At 32.8% G+C, this 20,215-nt stretch overlaps 1 protein-coding gene and 1 long non-coding RNA gene across 5 annotated transcripts in view; one reads left to right on the forward strand and one right to left on the reverse strand.

Moving 5' to 3' along the window:
• The window catches only part of LOC126886330 (zinc finger protein 665-like), a 368,013-nt gene that overhangs the window by 264,838 nt on the left and 82,960 nt on the right, over positions 1 to 20,215 (reverse strand). The window lies entirely within an intron of this gene.
• The window catches only part of LOC126887372 (uncharacterized), a 125,033-nt gene that overhangs the window by 66,529 nt on the left and 38,289 nt on the right, over positions 1 to 20,215 (forward strand). The window lies entirely within an intron of this gene.

Consider the following 20,215-nt stretch of genomic DNA (forward strand, 5'->3'; position numbering starts at 1 on the left):
AATGAAGCTGAAAGGAAAATTCTATAAAACAGCCATAAGACCGGCTATGATGTACGGAACTAAATGTTGGACAGTGAAAAAGAAAGAGGAACAACAAATGCATGTGGAGGAGATGAGAATGCTTAGATGGATGAGTGGAGTGACAAGAAAGGATAAAATTAAAAATGAGTACATATATTAGGGGAAGTCTAGGTGTGGCACCAATTGATGCCAAAATGAGAGAGCATAGGTTGAGATGGTTTGGTCATGTTCAACGTTGAGACGTTAATCATCCAATACGAAGAGTAGCTGAAGTGCAGATTCCTGGAAGGAGTACGAGAGGAAGACCAAAGAAGACGTGGGGGGAGACAATTAGGCAGGACATGTTGGTAAAGGGGATTAATATTGATATGACCCAGGATAGAGAAATTGTGTGGAGAAATGCAATTAGGGAAGCCGACCCCGCATAGGGATAAGGCAAAGAGAATGATGATGACCTGCATTTATCCAATACATTTTCTTGACACTTTCCAAGTTTCTGCTCCATATAGTAACAGGGTTGGAAAAAACCCGGGTTTTTTTTTAAAGCCCAACCCGACGGGTTTTTTTGGGGATTTTCAGTTTTTTATTTAGATTTGATATATAGTTTCTGCTCTATCAAAAGTTTTACAAAAATTATGAATTTTATTGCAAAAATAATAAAATAACAAAATATGCTTACAAAATAAAGCAACTTGACAATGTCAGCAATTTATAAGCAACTATCACATATATGTTGAGATTAGGACAGAGAAGGAGCAAGAATTTGATAAAAATATCTCCCAAATATTAGATAATGTCGCCATATATAGAGAGACTCTGTATTTGCAAAAACAACTTGCCATTATTGTGAAAGCTCTAGACAGATTCCAAAGTGATTCTGTAAACATTTCTGATGCAGTAGAAATATGGAAAGATGCCCTCGACCATGATTTGTTACAGTCATACAGACAAGAAATAAAAAAGAGATATGACTTTGCCATTCAACCATTTCACCTTTTTGCAAATACTATGGATCACAAATACATGGGAAGACGACTTACAGGGGAAGAAGAGGAAACAGTCGAACAATGGGTTGCATCGAATCTTTCTGATGAGTTTTTGGCAGTGATGTTATCATTCAAGATTAAGGATACAGACATGTTCCCCGCAACACTTTTCAAAGAAGAACTTGTCAAAAAATTCTCAACAAAGAAATGGTGGAAGCTGATATCAATAAAAAATAAAAAAACAAATAAAATACCATATGAATTTTGTATTTATATGTTATCTTTGTTCTCATGTCCAGCTTCATCTGCATCTGTTGAGCGCATTTTTTCTTCATATGGATTAATATGGACTAAGCTTCGCAACAGATTAGGTGCCGATAGAGCTGCAAACTTGGTAAAAATATATAATCATTTAAGAACCGAGTCCTCGTCCTCGACCGAGTCTAACGAATAACGAATGGGAATTGGGAATGTGACAAAAATACAGATTCTGATTTTCCTGATAACTAATATGCTTTGCTGATGCTTTTTAACAAGAAACTTGTTTATTTTTTTATTTGTCTATATACCATGTTTAAAATAAGTGTTTTATTAGTTTAGTTTCAGTTTCTCTCGTTTTGTATTCACCTACTACTTACTTCATGGTAGTTATGCTAGTTTTTGTTTTTATTCAGAAATAAATATGACGTTCATTCAACTGAAAATTTGCTATTTTTGAAAAAACCCCAAAAAACCCAATAATAGTGGGTTTTATCAATTGAAAAAACCCGAAAAAACCCACTGGGTTTTATAAGATGGGGAAATTCTATGCCAACCCTGTATAGTAACACAGTCTTCACATTGCTGCTGAATAGTCTTATCTTGGTTTTATTTGTCATCTGACGTGAAGACCACATTTTCCTTAGACTATTGAATGCGTTTTGAGCTATTCCTATTCTCCGTTATACATCCTCCTCCATCCCTCCTTTGTTGTTCCAAATACTGCCCAAGTAGTTAAATTTCTCTACCGTTTCTAATTCCGTGCCTCCCAGTGATATTCCCATTTCTCTCGCTGTATTTATTTTCATTATTTTAGTTTTTCTGACATTTATGTTAAGTCCAACCTTCTTCCCTGCCTCTGCTACTTTTTCAGTTTTGCATTGCATGTGTTGTCTCTTTTCTGTTAAAAGGCATATCGTCGGTCTAAATCGCAAATTTCCTAAGTCACAAATTGAAAATTTTACAAGAGACAAAAAACTTTTGAACAAAATTTAAAAAAGAGAAAATTGCCTAACTCCATGCAATACATAATTGACCAAAATTAGTTAAACAAAATATTTACGCAAACTTTCTACTTATATACTATATCCATATTAAAAATAATAGTCAAAATATATTTATTTACTTACATTTTCTAACGTTTTCAATCAAAACAACTTCATAAACGCAGACATAGGCAATATTCGTCTGAATGGGAAAGAACGTTTGGACTTCAGCAAAATTCGTTTAGCGAAATAAAAAAATAATGACGCTTGTGGGAATTGTCAGGCGGTAGCTTTTACTGTCTACTTCTAGATACCTACCAAAAAACAATTTTCGGAAAAAATGGACTTAAGCAATTTGCGATTTAGACCGATGATGTATCATCTGCAAATTCCAAGTCCTCAAGTTGGTTAAAAACATTCCATCTTATTCTAGTCTTATTACTAGTAGCCTTGGACATGATCCAGTCGATTAATATCAGGAATAAGGTCGGAGAGAGTACACAGCCTTGCCTTACTCCTGTACCAATATCTATTTGTTCTGTTAATTTCCCTTTGTGGACCCTTCGTAGAACAGTTTTATAATTCTGATATACTTGGGAGGCATTCCATATTTCTCTAGCAGTTTCCATAAGGCTTTGCGATCTACACGATCAAACGCTTTCTCTGAGTCTATAAAGTTCACATTAAGCTTATTCTGCCCCTCAAATGATTGCTCTATAATCATTCTCATCGTACAAAAAGGTGGTGAATGCAGGATCTTCGTGCCCGGAATGGTGCATTGGTACATAAAAAACTGATTTTCGAAGAAATTTCAATATTGTCAAAAATTGACCCATGTCAAGAATCTGAGACGAAGAAGACCCAAATTCAATATGGCTCTTCCTTGGATCCAAGAACCTTTTTCATTAAGAAAAACAAAAGGCATATGAATATAAGAGTATTGATCACAAATAGTTGTAATACGCTCCTTTCACACACTAATAATTTGGAACGTAAGAGGGTTAGAATGCACAATGACATTCCAAAAGTAGTTTGAGCAATCCTATGGTATCTTTCTCATTACACATAGGTTGGAACGTTTGGTGTAATGTGAAAGTTACCATGAGATTGCTTGTGCCACCACTGGAGTGTCTTCATGCATATATGAAACGAGGGTTAGTGTTCTAACTTACACTAAACTCAGAGAAACAATTTTCAGGATTAATCCATAGAGAAAAACCCAAAATCTTATTCAGTACTTTAGTGAAATATCTCATTCATGACATATCATATTTAAAAATGAAGACGAGTTTCATACCAATGCTACAATTTTCCAGTTCTTTTTTTATTTCAACTTTAATTTCATTAGAGACATCTTCTAATACATGGTTTTCTATTTTAATATCCTCTGAATCTGAACAATACTCATCTAATACAGATTCCTGTCCATAACTGCTTTCATCTAGTTCTGATTTAACTTCTATATTGTTATATTTCTGTGGAGAATCTCCTTCATCTTTAATACCTGTTAATGTTTCTTGGTTTCTAGAATCCTTAATATTTTCATTGCATTCCATATTAAATAACTTTAGTATTAACTAAGGGAGTCCACGGAGAAAAATTAAAAACCAAACTTTTATGATTATTATCATAGAGGTATATATTAGCATAGAGGGAGAGGGAGCCTACCTTCCCCTGCCTGACGACACCGAACAACCCGAAGGTGCACTTCAAACTTCAATAAATTTCATTGTTTAGCTGTCAGACAGATTCTGTGACCTTGCGCCATTTTATCGGTCCAAGTGGTCAGATCCAGCGGAGCGGCTAAAGATACAGTGCGGCTCCCTAATTTGCGCATGCGTGTCCTCAACTCCAACGTTGCCGTTTCAGAGATAGTTTGAAGGACAAATTTGTCAAATTACGTTGAGAACAAGAAACGCATCTAACTTCACTTGTATTTTGTATATTTGTCATTGTCACAGCTTTGGATTTGGTTGTTTGTTGGATATTTTTTATATTTTGGATCTAAGTTGTAGGTGTATGTCCTGTTTTATTCATTAAAAAGGACTCCTAAATAAAAGTTTATTCTCAGATACAGATGATTCATGATTTGACCCAAATAAATATGAAAAAAGGACATTTATTGAAGCTATATAATTTGAAACTGTTAATTACAAGAATCACATAGACATTCTTTACAATTAATTTAGACATTTTTGTGTGCAAATAAATGTTTTTAGTAGGTATAGATATATAATATGTAATTTCAATCAATCTGAATGCACAAATATCATGCTTGAGAAATTGTGGAAAAGTTTAGGATTTGTTAAAATTCTGGATTCGAAAGTACAGTTCAATTCAATAGATGTAACATAATATACCTATGGTATTAACAATATAAACAGGTTAATACAATAAAACAAAGGTTTTTGGAATTTTAATCCTTTATTATATTAGATATAGGGCCCGTACTTTATGTCCCGGTTAAACCGCCATTAGCTAACCGGGTTTAATCAGGACAGAAATATATGCATAGCATAGACATATACACAATTATACTTATTATTATGATTAGGAGTGCGAAAATGGAAAACGAAGGTGAGGGATAGGAAGCTGACTCTGGAACAGGTCACAAGACTTACCATGGGTTGTGGAGCCAATGATGATGATATTATGATTATACATGATATTACAATGCAAGAGGCCCAATGAGGTACTTTTCTTTCTTGATTAGCTAACCGAGGTTTAACCGGGACATGAAGTACCGGCCCATAATCTATAAAGTTTTCAACCAAAAGTATGTATTACACTTTCATTTTCGTGTCATCAGCATTTGTTTATTTAAACACACTGTCAAAAAAATGAATAAAAAAAACACCATAATGCTAATTTTTCTATTATTATTTTTGTCCTTTAAAATACAGTAGAGCGTTGATTATCTGAACGTCGATCAACCGAACGACTGGTTATCCGAACTCCCGACTCCTGTGCCCTGCACTCGAGTACTGAGCAAGCGTTAGTAATTAACGCTTAAAATATCTTCAATTTTGTATCCAAAAATATGTTGTTGCAAAGACTGCACTTTTTTGTTTAATTGCTATTTGTCATTATCAAGGTATAAACAAATATAATTATATAAATATGGTTTTCATTCACTTGTGGATAAATATGTATGACAATCTCAATATAGTTGGATTATCCGAACAAATCGGTTTTCCAAACGCCCATGTCCCCCAATTAGTTCGGATAATCGACGCTCTACTGTAACTTCTTTGTTCATACATTTGCTAGTTGTCCTTTTAACAGAATTAGATAAAAAATAAATGTTAAAGGATACCTACTCAAAATCAAACGCCAATATCATGTATCTATTTATAAATTTATTAATAAACTGCTAATAATAATAAAATACTTAAATCAGTCACCAATATAATATACCTATTTATTTATAAATTTATTAACAAACTGCAGTCCAATAAAAATAAAATTATCAACATTATACTACATTACAATGATCTTCCCATCATGTTCGAAGCATATTATACTACCAACATTCGTCGGAATATATTCTTTTTAGCATGTGTGTAGTAGAAGCATAGCATATACTATAAAAACATTCTAAATTTCATGTTTTTTGCATATACTTCAAAGAATATCCTCGGACCAAATATATTGAGCACATTCATGTACATAGTTACTTAGAATATTCGTAAAAGTTTATTCTTGGAATAAACTTATCGAATATTGAATATCGAATCTACCAAGAACATGAAATTGTTATGTGGGAACCATTTAGGCTTGAGTTAAATGGAGAATAATCTTTTAAAACAAACACACACAAAATTTAGTTGCACTAGATTTGCTCCTCGTTGAAAATGTAGGTACTGCCGCAGCTTGTTTGATTTTAACTAACAGCATCCTCCTTTTCCAGTATTTCAATGTTTTCTCTTTTAACAACTGCAATATTATGTAAAAGTATACAAGCCGATATTATTCTTCAAAAAAAAAGGTAACTTGCATCTCATTTCACATATTAATATGGGGAATCTTTTCTTCATAAAATACCAAATAAATATTCTTTCAATAACAATTCTTGAGGCAATTTGTGATTGATTATACAGCACTTCAACTACTTTCTGAAGATTATGCAATGGTGTCATTTGTCCATAATTCTCAATTTTATATACCCATCATAATATGCAAAAGTATTTAAAACTTTTAAACCTAAAATAGCACTTCCATATTGTATGTTGGTTATGTTGTTCTTTATCTGACAAAATAATTAAATTCAACGTTTTACTCTTTTCAATGATCTTATAATAATATATTTTCTTAATACCCTACATGTACAGGTAAAACAAAATAGAATTTTATTTTTATAGGTTATTTTTATATTTACATTTACATTACAAATTACAAAAATATTATTATGTCATTTGTCAAAATAAAAGCTTCCTTGCCACGAGCTAGCATTTTGAATTTCCCGGCGATGTCAATGTGTAAACAACATGACAACGTTGTAAATATTTTGACGCATGCGCAAATTAGGGAGCCGCACTGTATCTTTAGCCGCACCTGTCAGATCCGGGCCCTGATTCTAAATCAAATTTCGACCAAAAACAAGTCGCTTTCAATATGGCGACTGTCGAAATTATTTGACACGGAGATGAACATAGATATATTATACTCTAGATTGCGCCTTACGATCTTAAAATGGGTGACGGTTGCGACAGAGATAAATGAGCCTATTTCAGTCATGTCAAAGATACGGCCCGCGGGCCGCATCCGGCCCCCGGGCCATACCAATACGGCCCGCGATCGCAATGTGTCACAGAAAGAAGAATCATGTTTTTTAGAGCTTTTAGACTTCACTCGATTGCTCTACGGAAGTTTTAAAATGCGTACACTACACTACATTTATAAGTCATTTCAAAGGCAGCGCGTGCCTAGACAAGCGAGAGAGATAGACAGTAACACCATCTCTTAGCGGAAACACCCTATTATTTTTGTTGAGAACAATAGAATCTTCCATGCGCTTCGAGTCTAGACTAGAACCTTCCTTATCGATATAAAAGAAGTGCGTCGACGTGTCACGTGAGTCAGTTGCGAAGTAGTGGTTGAGAAGGTATTGTACATTTGTTTGTGTCGTGCGTGTGCGATATCCATAATTGTGTCGAGTTCCATATTTGTTACGATTTCGGCATAATGTCACAAAAACGTAAAGTTGATAGTGAACGTAGAGTTTTTCAGTCTAAATGGGAAAATGCATATTTTTTCATAGAATGGAAAGGTAAACCACTGTGTTTGATTTGCAATCAAACAGTTGCTGTTTGTAAGGAGTTTAACTTGAAGAGACACTATGATACGAATCATAAATCAAAATTCGATTGTTACACTGAAAAAATAAGAATGGACAGATTGTCATCTTTAAAATCTAAACTTCAAGGTCAACAATCGATGTTTACTAAAGCTAATACTGAGAGCGAAGATGCCCTGAAATCAAGTTTTATTATTGCATTAGAAATCGCGAAGAGATCAAAACCTTTCACTGATGGTGATTTTATTAAAGACTGTATGTTGAAAGTTGCCGATGTTTCATTTCCATTTCAAAAGTCAATAATTCAAAATATTTCGCTGTCAAGAAACACTGTTGCTTCAAGAATAAATGATTTATCTCAAAATTTGGTTCTTCAACTGAAGGAGAAAATTAAGGAATTTACAAACTTTTCACTGGCTGTTGATGAGAGCACTGATACTGTTGATACAGCTCAACTTGCTGTTTTTATACGAGGTATTAACAGTAACTTTGAAATAACTGAAGAACTATTAAAGTGCGTTCCATTGACAGGTACTACAACAGCAAATGATATTTATTCTGCATTGGAGCATTTGATGGCAGAATATGGACTCGATTGGAATATACTTAGCAGCACAACTACGGATGGCGCTCCTGCCATGGTTGGCCAACATTCGGGCGTTGTAACTAAATTAAAACAGAAAACATCAGGAAATTTTGTGGGATTTCACTGTATAATTCACCAGGAATCATTGGCATCCAAACATTTAAAAATGGACCATGTCATGCAACCTATAATTAAAATAGTAAATTTTATAAGGAGCAGAGGACTAAATCACCGACAGTTCAGGCAGTTTTTACAAGATTTGGACGAAAAGTTTTCTGATGTCCCTTATTTCACCGAAGTTCGTTGGCTCAGTCGAGGAGTAGTTTTAGAAAGATTTTTTGCATTACGTGGCCCTATTCAAGCTTTCATGTTAGAAAAAGGCAACCCAATTGATTATGACAATGACTGGTGGGTTGATTGTGCCTTTTTGGTAGATATGAATAAACACTTGACTGATCTGAATGTAAAGTTACAGGGTAAAAATCTGATTGTCACTCAAATGTACTCATGTATTCAAGCCTTTGAAACAAAGTTGAGGCTGTGGGAAAATCAGGTAAAAAATCAAACTTTGGATCATTTCCCTCATTTAAAATCATTTGGCACAGTGGATCAAAAAAAATTGGATCAATATTCTCAACTTCTGCAAAATCTTATCACGGAATTCAACAATCGTTTTGAAGACTTCCACAAAATGAATGAAATGGAATTCCCAATTTTCAACAATCCATTCAATTTTGAAGCTTCACAGGCACCAGTTCATTTGCAAATGGAGTTGATAGATCTTCAATCGGACAGTATTTTGAAAGAAAAATTTAAAGAGGTTAACGCACTTACATTTTATACACAATATTTCAAGAGTTTGGATAACTACCCGGAATTAAAAAAGCATGCAGCACGCATTCTGTGCATGTTTGGTAGCACCTATTTATGTGAGCAGATGTTTTCCGTCATGAAAATAAATAAGAACAAACATCGCACAAGACTTACAAATGAACATCTCCAATCAATTCTTAAAATAAATACAACGAATATGATACCTGACATCAATGAGCTTGTCAAAAACAAGAGAAGTCAGGTATCTGGATCCTCGAGCTCAAAATAATTACCCTCTTTTATAACTTTGATATGATTTTTAACAACCGTATATTATAAGTATACTATTAAATAAAATGTTATAATAATTCAGTACATTTTTTTTTATTTGAATCTGGCCCGCCGACACATTCTGAATTTAATATATGGCCCTCTGCAAAATTGAGTTTGACACCCCTGGCCTATTTGGTCGGTAGTCTCTTTCTAATTCAAGGGGAGTATCGACGACGTCACTATCCTACTCTATCGACGAGTATTTTAGATGATTTGACAGTTCGAGCGGATGGCGACGAGAACTGGTCGTTTGTCTTTGGACGTGGATAATCCTGGTTCGAATCCCATACCAATCTTTACTTTTTTTATTTTTTATTTAATCAATATTGCGTTTATTTGATATTATTATATCTCTAAAATAAATCTAAGCAAAGAAATATATAACAAATAAGAAAAACTGTGTAGGTACCTATAGATTTTTAAAAATATAAAAGCCAATGTTATTTTTTTAATAAGTTAATGGTACAATAGTATAAAGTAATTGTTAAAAATATTCGTACAAATTACCAATAATTAATATCAACCTAATGTATCATCATCGATTTATTAATTGAATCGGTCATTTCAAAAACAACACGAGACACGAGTCACATATTCCTAATTTTACAGAAGAGCAAAGAAAACTACCTATATAGTCGAAAGATGGATGAAATGGATGACATCAAAATTCGGAGTTATATTGTAGTTTTGTTCCTAATGTTTTTACTGGACTGGTGTCGTTTTTGCACACAACGTTTATCTTAAAGGAGTCTATTCCTCTCAAAAAGTTAGTTTCTGAAAATTGTGGACTTTGCTGTTTTTGAAATGACCGATTCAATTATAAGTAATTAGACATTATTTTTATTTATGAAACTATTATTACAATTTTTTAAAAAGGTAGAAGCAATACAAACATTATTCACGTCATTCGAATAAGGCCGAATTTATATTAATAACGAATGACTTATTTTACAAATAATTATGTATTCCAATATTAACTTACTATACATACATTTATTATCTGCTAGATTTACTTAGGTCCATTTTTCAGATGTAAAAATATCTAATAAACGCAATATTGATTAAATTAAAAATAAAAAAGGTAAAGTTGGTATGGGATTCGAACCACGATTATCCATGTCCGAAGACCAAAGACCATTTCTCGTCACCACCCGCTCGAACTGTCAATACATAATACTCGATAAAGTGGGATAGTCACGTCGTCGATATTCCCCTTAAATTAAAAAGAGACTACCGACCAAATAGGCTCATTTATCTCTGTCGCAACCGTCACCCATTTTAAGATCGTAAGGCGCAATCTAGAGTATTATAAATCTATGGAGATGAATGAATGGCCAAAAGCGAGGTTAGGTTTAGTTTAGATGTGTTTTGTTTATTTCTTGCAAGGAAAAATAAATCAAAAGGTATTATAATATAGCTGGGTTTAATTGAAATTTGCTTGTTTTGAGGAATTAGATAGAATAGTATTAAATTAGAAATATAATAATTGAGAATGTCCACCATAGATATATAATACTCTAGATTGCGCCCTGCGATCTTAAAATGGGTGACGGTTGCGACAGAGATAAATGAGCCTATTTGGTCGGTAGTCTCTTTTTAATTTAAGGGGAATATCGACGACGTGAATATCCCACTTTATCGAGTAATATGTGTTGACAGTTGGAGCGGGTGGTGACGGGAAATGGTCTTTGGTCTTCGGACGTGGATAATCGTGGTTCGAATCCCATACCAACTTTACTTTTTTTATTTTTATTTAATCAATATTGGGTTTATTAGATATTTTTACATCTGAAAAATGGACCTAAGTAAATCTAGCAGATAATAAATGTATGTATAGTAAGTTAATATTGGAATACATAATTTGTGAACTGCATAGTAAAATAAAAGTCATTCGTTATTAATATAAATTCGTCCTTATTCGAATGATGTGAATGTTTGTTTTGCTTCTACTTTTTTAAAAAATTGTAACAATAGTTTCATAAATAAAAATAATGTCTAATTACTTATAATTGAATCGGTCATTTCAAAAACAGCAAAGTCCACAATTTTCAGAAACTAACTTTTTGAGAGAAATAGACTCCTTTAAGATAAACGTTGTGTGCAAAAACGACACCAGTCCAGTAAAAACATTAGGAACAAAACTACAATATAACTCTGAATTTTGATGTCATCCATTTCATCCATCTTTCGACTATATAGTTAGTTTTCTTTGCTCTTTTGTAAAATTAGGAATATGTGACATGTTGTTTTTGAAATGACCGATTCCATTAATAAATCGATGGTACATTATGTTGATATTAATTATTGGTAATTTTTTACGAATATTTTTAACAATTACTTTATACTATTCTACAATTAACTTATTAAAAAAATAACATTGGCTTTTATATTTTTAAAAACCTATAGGTACCTACACAGTTTTTCTTATTTGTTATATATTTCTTTGCATAGATTTACTTTAGAGATGTAATAATATCTAATAAACGCAATATTGATTAAATAAAAAATAAAAAAAGTAAAGATTGGTATGGGATTCGAACCAGGATTATCCACGTCCGAAGACAAACGACCAGTTCTCGTCGCCATCCGCTCGAACTGTCAAACCATCTAAAATACTCGACGACAGAGTAGGATAGTGACGTCGTCGATACTCCCCTTGAATTAGAAAGAGACTACCGACCAAATAGGCTCATTTATCTCTGTCGCAACCGTCACCCATTTTAAGATCGTAAGGCGCAATCTAGAGTATTATATATCTATGATGTCCACAACATGAATCATCAACTCAATGAAAGATGTGAGGTAATAATCTGGGAAAATTAGTAAAAAACAAGGAAAATTAATTACCAGCTATTTTATTGCTGGACATGCTGAAATCAAATCTTAAGATTTCCTATATTAGTAATATAGCTGTGCAAAGTCCACAGAAAGTGTGCTATTTTGTTTATAAACAAATTAGCACTCCGAAATCTTTTTTTTTTTATAATTGCTCTATAACTCCGAAAATTTTAACTTTAAACCAAAACACTCACATAAAAATTGACAGTAATTTAATTCTGCACATTGATAATTTATTCCAATTTCCTTCGACGGAAATTTTCTTCGGAAAATTCGGGTTTTCCAAACAAAATCTTTAATTTTCAACTAAAATTTGAGGGAAGTAATTATTTATCAATAATTAAATAATTTGGTGACAGTGACATAAATCTTTTTTGTTATGAGTGTCTTGAAGATATGAAAATGTGTATGTACAAAGAGGACCGGAATTAAAAGGTATCTAATGGTTCAAAGATTAAAATCCTGTTGTTTATAACTCTGTCGCAAATGCCGGTCAAATTTGACCGGTTATACCTGGAATCACTCCTCGCAATTAAATTTGTTTTTCTTCGAAAAGGACACAGAAGCCGTGCTCTTTTCAACAGCGTTAACTTAATTTAATTTAATCTAATATTTTCTGAGGGGTTCTATTTGTTTATAAGCCAAAAAATTGTTTCTTTATAACATTCCTGAGACCGCTCAAATGGTCCAATTTCAATCCTGTAAGGTACGTTGAATAGGTATAGTGCTTTTTTATATGAAAATCATAGTTATTCTGGTGTATCATAATCTTTCTGGTTATTATTTCGACCGAAATTTTTTAATTAACATTTTAATTATTGATAAACTATTGGTTAGATTGTCGCCGGTCTCCTGATATACAGAGAGGGGCTAAATTATGGAATAAATTCATTTTCTCTAAAATGGACGATTTTAGAGAAAAATCCCGAAACAGGTCGATTTTTATTTTTAAATTAAATTTCTTGGCATACATTTCAAACTAGTGACGTCATCCATCCGAGCGTGATGACGTAATTATTTTTTTAAATAGGAATATGGGTTCGTGTTGTAGCTCATTTACAAAGGCGTTCAATGCTCTATTCAGTATTATAAACATTAATATCATTATTTATACAGGGAGGCCAAAAAAAATTTTGAATTAAATTAATTGACGCAAGAAGAAGAATGCATGTAATTTATTTAACTCAAAATACATTCTATTGCTGTCAGAAAATAGAAAAAAATGTTTATTTTGCAAATAAACATTGCTTTTAGCTTAAATTAAAAGTTCAAACTGCCAATAGGTAGGAGGGAGGCTGTTTGTGATTTAATTTAAGCGAAAAGAAATGTTTATTTGTGAAATAAACCTTTTTTTCTATTTTCTGACAGCAGTACAATGTATTTTGAGTTAAATAAATTACATACATTCTTCTTTTTGCGCCAATTAATTTAATTCAAAATTTTTTTTGGCAACCCTGTATAAATACCTAATGATATTAATGTTTATATTACTGAATAGAGAATTAAACGCCCTTTCAAATGACCTACCACACGACCCCTATTCCCATTAACAAAATTATCGATTACGTCATCACGCTCAGATGGATGACGTCACTAGTATGAAATATATGCCAAAAAATTGTAATTTAAAAATAAAAATCGACCTCTTTCGGGATTTTGCTCCAAAATCGTCCGTTTTAAAGAAATGAATTTATTCCATAATTTAGCCCCTCTGTATAATCTACTATAATAAATCTTTCATGTCTTCAATTATTTAATTATTGATAAATAATTAGGTATACTTCCCTAAAATTTTAATTGAAAATGGCAGATTCTTTGGGAAAACTCGGATTTTCTGAGTAAAATTTTTGTTGAAGGAAATCGGAAAAAAAATAACTTTGTGCAGAACTAAATTACGGTGAATTTTTATTTGAGTGTTTTTGGCTCAAAGGAAAAATTATAGGAGTTACAGACCACTAATTGAAAAAAAAAAAAGAAGATTTAGGAGTGCTAATTTGTTTATAAATAAAATAACACACTTTTTGCGGACTTGTCATACCCCATATTACTAATATAAAATATGCAATCTTAAGATTCGATTTTAGCAATAAAATAGCTGGTAAATAATTTTTCCCAAAAATGGTATTTTTTCGATAATTTTCCCAGACTATCAACAAAATCCAAGAAACCGAAGCGCCAACCCAAATTCTGAGCAGTCTCAACATAAGGTTAATATCCCCAAGAATCGCTATACTCTCCGGCTGTCATGGCGGTGTCGAAATGAAATTGCGACTTTCGAAATGAATTAGAATCAGGCAAATAGATGTTGCAGCACCGGTGTTGATTTTTCAAATAAGTGTATCAAATAAAATTTATTTACTTTAAACTTATTTAACATATAATTTTAATTAAAAAATATATCGTGACCTAATAGCGATCTAATAAGAGCTTCTCTGTATTCTATGTATTTTACCTCTATTTCTGTAATTTTTTTGTACAAAACATAGGAGTTCCAAGCTCTACAATAACAAAGTATGTATAAGTACGTTTTCAACAATATTTTATATACAGGGTGTCCAAAAACTCTACCGACAAACGAAGACAGGAGATTCCTCAGATAAATTTAAGACATTTTAACTTAATTCTTCTAGTCCGAAAATGCTTCCTAAGAGGGCTAGAGCTCTTTAAATATGGCGTCTTATAATTAGTTTTTCTTAAATAACGCCAGAACGCTCTCATTTAGAAACATGAGAATTGGTACGCATATTTATCTTTCAGAGATAAATCGATTACATTTATTGTGAACTTTTAGTACCGGTCATAGGCGTCCGTTTTGGGTAGGGCAACGGTTATTTTATCGGATAACTTTTATGTCTTTAACTTTGAAGCATTTTTGACACTGGATTATTAAATTATGAGGTATCCTAGTACTAAAAGATACTCTTCCTTTAAGTCGGTAGAACAGACGGTTTTCTAAAAAAATCGATTTCAAAATTTTTCGTTTCTTGAATTTCCAAAAAAAATTAAAAAAAAAAGTTAGAAAAACAAAAATTGGTACGTTTATTTATATTCCAGAGATGAATCGATTTCATTAATTGCGAATTTGTAGTACCGGTCATATGCGTCCGTTTTGGGTAGGTCAAGAGTTATTTTATCGCATAACTTTTTTGCCTTTAATTTTTAAGAATTTGTGACTTTAGATTATTAAATTATGAGCTATTCTAGTACTAAAAGTTGCTCTTGGTATAAGTTAGTAAAATACACTGTTTTTTTTTAAACTTTTTTGCAGTTTTTTTTTCAAATTTAAAAGACGAAAAATTTTCAAATCGATTTTTATAGAAAACGGCGTGTCCTACGGACTTAAATCAAGAGCACCTTTTAGTACTAGAATATCTCACAGTATAATAATCCAATATCAAAAATGCTTAAAAGTTAAAGATAAAAAAGTTATGCGATAAAATAACCGTTGCCCTACCCATAACGGACGCCTATGACCGGTACTAGAAATTCACGATGAATGAAATCGATGCATCTTTGGAAGATAAATGTGTGTACCAATTTTTGTTTTTCTAAATACAAGGGCTCTGGAGGTATCTAAGAAAAACTAATTACAAGACGCCATCTTCAAAGAGCTCTAGCTCCCTTAGGAAGCATTTTCGGACTAGATGAATTGGGTTTAAATGTCTTAAAATTATATGAGGAGTCTCCTGTCTTCGTTTGTCGGTAGAGTTTCTGGACACCCTGTATACATATATAGGTAAAGTTTTGTTCTGAAGCTATTTCCTTGTGGCATTTTTATAATGAACTATTTTCAATGATTGAAAACAAGAATTATTTTGTATTTTGACAATAACACCTGACTTGGGCGTCGAAACGTTAATAAAATCATTTTTTTGGTAAAATTGTGGCTTATTTCCCATTGAAAATAATTGATTAGGTAAAATTTCATAGTTAACACCAAATTTTCAAGTACCTACTACCTACCCATTTAAGTACATACACATTTATAAAAACATTGTGAATTTAAAAATGCTTACCTTGATTCGTCTTTTGGAAAACGGAAAAAAACTTGATACCGTGTTTTTACAGTGGATCGCTGCACAGATTAAATTCGAACTGCCTTTCTTTTTGTCCATATCCATAATTATTATTGCACAATGCACAAAAACAAAATCTCCGAACAGAACAACACAAAATCAAAGTAACCCCGAAACAAGCGTGATCTGACAACAACAATCACAAATTGATCGTGTCAGCAGCGGACCTGTGGACCGAAAAAATGGCCGCCAGCCGTGCGCAAACAGGTGCGCGAACTTTTCCCGTCGAGTCGACTGTGCCTTCGGGTTGTTCGGTGCTGACGACAAGACCTCATGGACTGCAGCGGGATTACGAACACTCGATGCGAGATCGCAAAACGAACCGTAGGCAAACTCGATGCGAATACGCATCGAAGCCAAAAAGTGATTACGAACTGGGTTCGAGTAGACTGTCAGAAAATCATCGGCAATTTTCGTATTTTTGAACCTACGGGATAATATTTCGAACAAATGGAATGATGTGCACGTTATATGTCAAGGAATTTCTCTCATTAACCTCAATAATTATTACAATAGAATATAAAATAAAGTTTTTATTACATACTTAATTGTTATAAACGTTTATTTTATATTCTAAGGATGATACAGTGAACCTGTACCTAGATATATAAATATATGATTTTCGAACTTGAGTAGAAATTAAGATTATGATTTTTTACCGTTATTAAAGATTAAATGGCCAGGGAAAGATGGGAGACGTTATATAAAAATATTACTAAAGGTCGTAATGGTCACTGCTAACTACCTATTCACTTCATCGAATTCTGTCTGAGCTTTCCTTCACATATTTTTAAAATAGGAATAAGTATGTATTAGAGAACTTCTGTCCGTGTAATGAGTGTAATAACACCTCACTGGGAGATTTAAACAATATATTTTTTTAATGTTCAAAACATGAGAATTATTATCAAAACCGTATAATCTAAATATCGTTTGATTAACGATTTACATTATTTTTAAATTGAAAAAATCAAAGTATGAAGTAAGTAGGTTATGTCATTATGTATTCACTTTTCTTAATTTTTATACTTGGACCGGCAAGAGAGAAAGCTTTATAGGAGATCAGCGATCTATCAGAGAGAGATAGATAGTTCGAGTTGGCAACTCGACAGGGTCGTAGGTATCGAGCAGTGCCTTCGAGTTGACTCGCATCGACAACGTAGGGAAAGAGGTTTTGTAATCACTCCCTACGGTAAACATGGCGGATACGATGCGTATCGAGTGTACGTAATCAGGGCCCTTGTTTGCTGCATCTCTTTCTAGCACATTGTATCGAAAATCTATGATGACATTCAGTGTGAATATAGGCACGGAAGAGGAGTACAACTGTAGCAGCTTTACTATGCGTAAGAGTGAAACAGCACTAATCCAAATAAAAAAGATGGTGTCGTCACTTCGCTCTGAATGACACTCTTTCTATGCTAATATATAACTCTATGATTATTATCTTTCATCATTTAACCTATAATAAATTGACAGCTGACAGATTTTTTCCAAGTGATATAAATCCAATAAATACACATGAACGTCGCGAGTGGGGATTATAATTACTTATGGCCAATCCATTACAATAACCAAATTGATTCAGTTAAGACCATTCGATTTTAATATAGCCTACCAATTGCTTGTAAGAAAGCAACTTTAAAGAAAACTAAAAAAATAGTTTTAATGCATATGATTTACTGACATAATAGTCTTGAGATCAAGTAGGTTGAATAATAGGTTTTATTAGTCATATTAAGGCCGCGTCCCACCATCAAATAATTTGATCAAACTGAAAGTGACAGTGACGTCACATCCTGAGTGTTCATTGTGGATAATAATGAAAAATTTTAATTTTAAATAAAGTACAAACAAGTTAGACAACTCAATACAAAAAATTTGATCAAACTAGACTGATAGTGAGAGCACAGATTTTTAGAATTTCAAAAAAACTGCAATTGTGACGTCACTTTGATGTACTTCCGGAGTTTGCTCAAACTGTTTGATCAAATTATTTGATGGTGAGACGCGGCCTTTAGAAGAATCTTTAAAACTACAATAAAACTAAAAGGTCACAAACTAGAACCTCATAAAACCGAAGAGTCCGGAAGTTCTTCATAAAACTGATTAGTTTTTAAAGTTCTGGCAGTAGGTATATCTACAAGGTAACTTTAAAACCATTATCTTATTTACTACAATAAAACCTTTATAAACCTTAAATAAAAACTAAAATGTTTTTATTGTGCTACTTGGGCAGTGTGAACTCTCATATGATTACTTATAGTTGATTTTTCAGTAAACTGCTTAATACAAATTTCACATTTATTAGGCTTTTCACCAGTGTGAGTGTGACCTCCTTTATGAGCATTTAAATTACTTTCGTCCGCGAATCTTTACCCGTGCGTCATTAATACCTGGCGAGATAAAACACATACTTTTTATTTAGCATCATTCTCTTCCACGCATGAAATTAATGACAAACCAGCTGCCGTCTGTTATTAAGTAAAAACACATGTTATTTTTATGAACGATTTTAGACTCAGTACTCAGTGCATTGAAAAGAGATGGGTACAAAGAAAGAAGATTGGGGATGTCTTCACATATTTTAAGTACAATTTCTGACGTTTTGGTTTGTTTACTTTTGTGGCTGTCAGTTTGTTGAATTTTTTGCTGTTATTTTGTCGAATTTTTGCATTTTGAAGTTTTTTATAGTATACAAACAGTTGTTTTCACAACTAATTTTATATTGGAGTTAGAAATTTTGTAATAAGTTTATGTTATTTTACGATAAATTTTGACAACGTACAAAGCTAACCTCATTGTTGACACAGTTGAATGCTTGTGTTTAAGGTTCCGCCAAAGTGAATAAAATAACAAAAAAAATATGTTATTGAATTCTTTTATAAATTGTTTATTTATTTATTAATCAATGATAATAAAATAATTTATTAAGCTACTTCAAATGTAGCTGTAATTATGCACCAGAATTTTAAAGCAAAACTTTAAATTTGACATTCTATTTATTTGATAACGTCAAATTTTATACTATAACCCGTGATCGGAATAACACTTGCCTTTGCGTTTAGTAAATTTCCGACTTATTCCGTATGCTTTAAATGATGACGCACGGGTAAAGACTCGCGGACTCAACTGTAATACGGATCCTTGCCAACAACTGCTTTCAAAGTGGTATTCATCTAAAATGAGGAAGACGAAAAATCTCAGATACAAAGTTTACTACAATTAAAATAATTGAAATACAAATAAACAATGTTTCAAATCTAAGACTTTTCCTTAAAAGAAACTGCTTTATGGCTGCATCCTGAATCTCGGTTTTTAAAATTTATAAGCAAGGAGGCGACGAATGTAGAAGAAAGGACACGGTCACGTATCTACTTTCTTTTCGTCTAGGAAAAAGACCGAAAGACAGTTTCAAGTACACAAAAATCTGAGTAAAGATGAAAAAGGCGAAAGACAGTTTTTGTTTTTATTTGATTCAGAGTTGGACCACCATCTCCAGATAGCTATTTCTGCCTCTCATTGGAGCTATGCAGTCACAACTCTGAATCAAACACCCTATTTAACAGACTGCTTTATTTAAGGGAAATTACCGCGAAAGCGGTAAAAAAAACTAATTGACTGGCGCCCAAGAGAAGACAAACGCAGTAGAGGACGACCACCAACACGCTGGATGGACGACATTAAACGAATATCCAAAAAATGGCAACAAGACGCACATAATCGTCGAGAGTGGCGAAAAATGGGAGAGACCTATGTCCAGCAGTGGACAGAAGAGGTTGCATGATGATGACCGCGAATGCAATAATTCAACTTTTGAGACGCAAATCAAAATCTAGAATCGAACGGACGTGTGTTTGGGATAATCAAAAAGCGGCGAATTAAAGAGACGCTTTAATACATACTTATATATTGACAAACTGTTCATATTAAGTAAACGCATTTATTTCCAAATACATTTTCTTTTGTCTTCTTCTTTAAATACCGTCTCCAAATCGGAGGTTGGATATCATCATCACTAT

Source organism: Diabrotica virgifera, chromosome 6 (assembly GCF_917563875.1).
Source record: "Diabrotica virgifera virgifera chromosome 6, PGI_DIABVI_V3a".
Lineage (NCBI taxonomy): Eukaryota > Metazoa > Arthropoda > Insecta > Coleoptera > Chrysomelidae > Diabrotica > Diabrotica virgifera.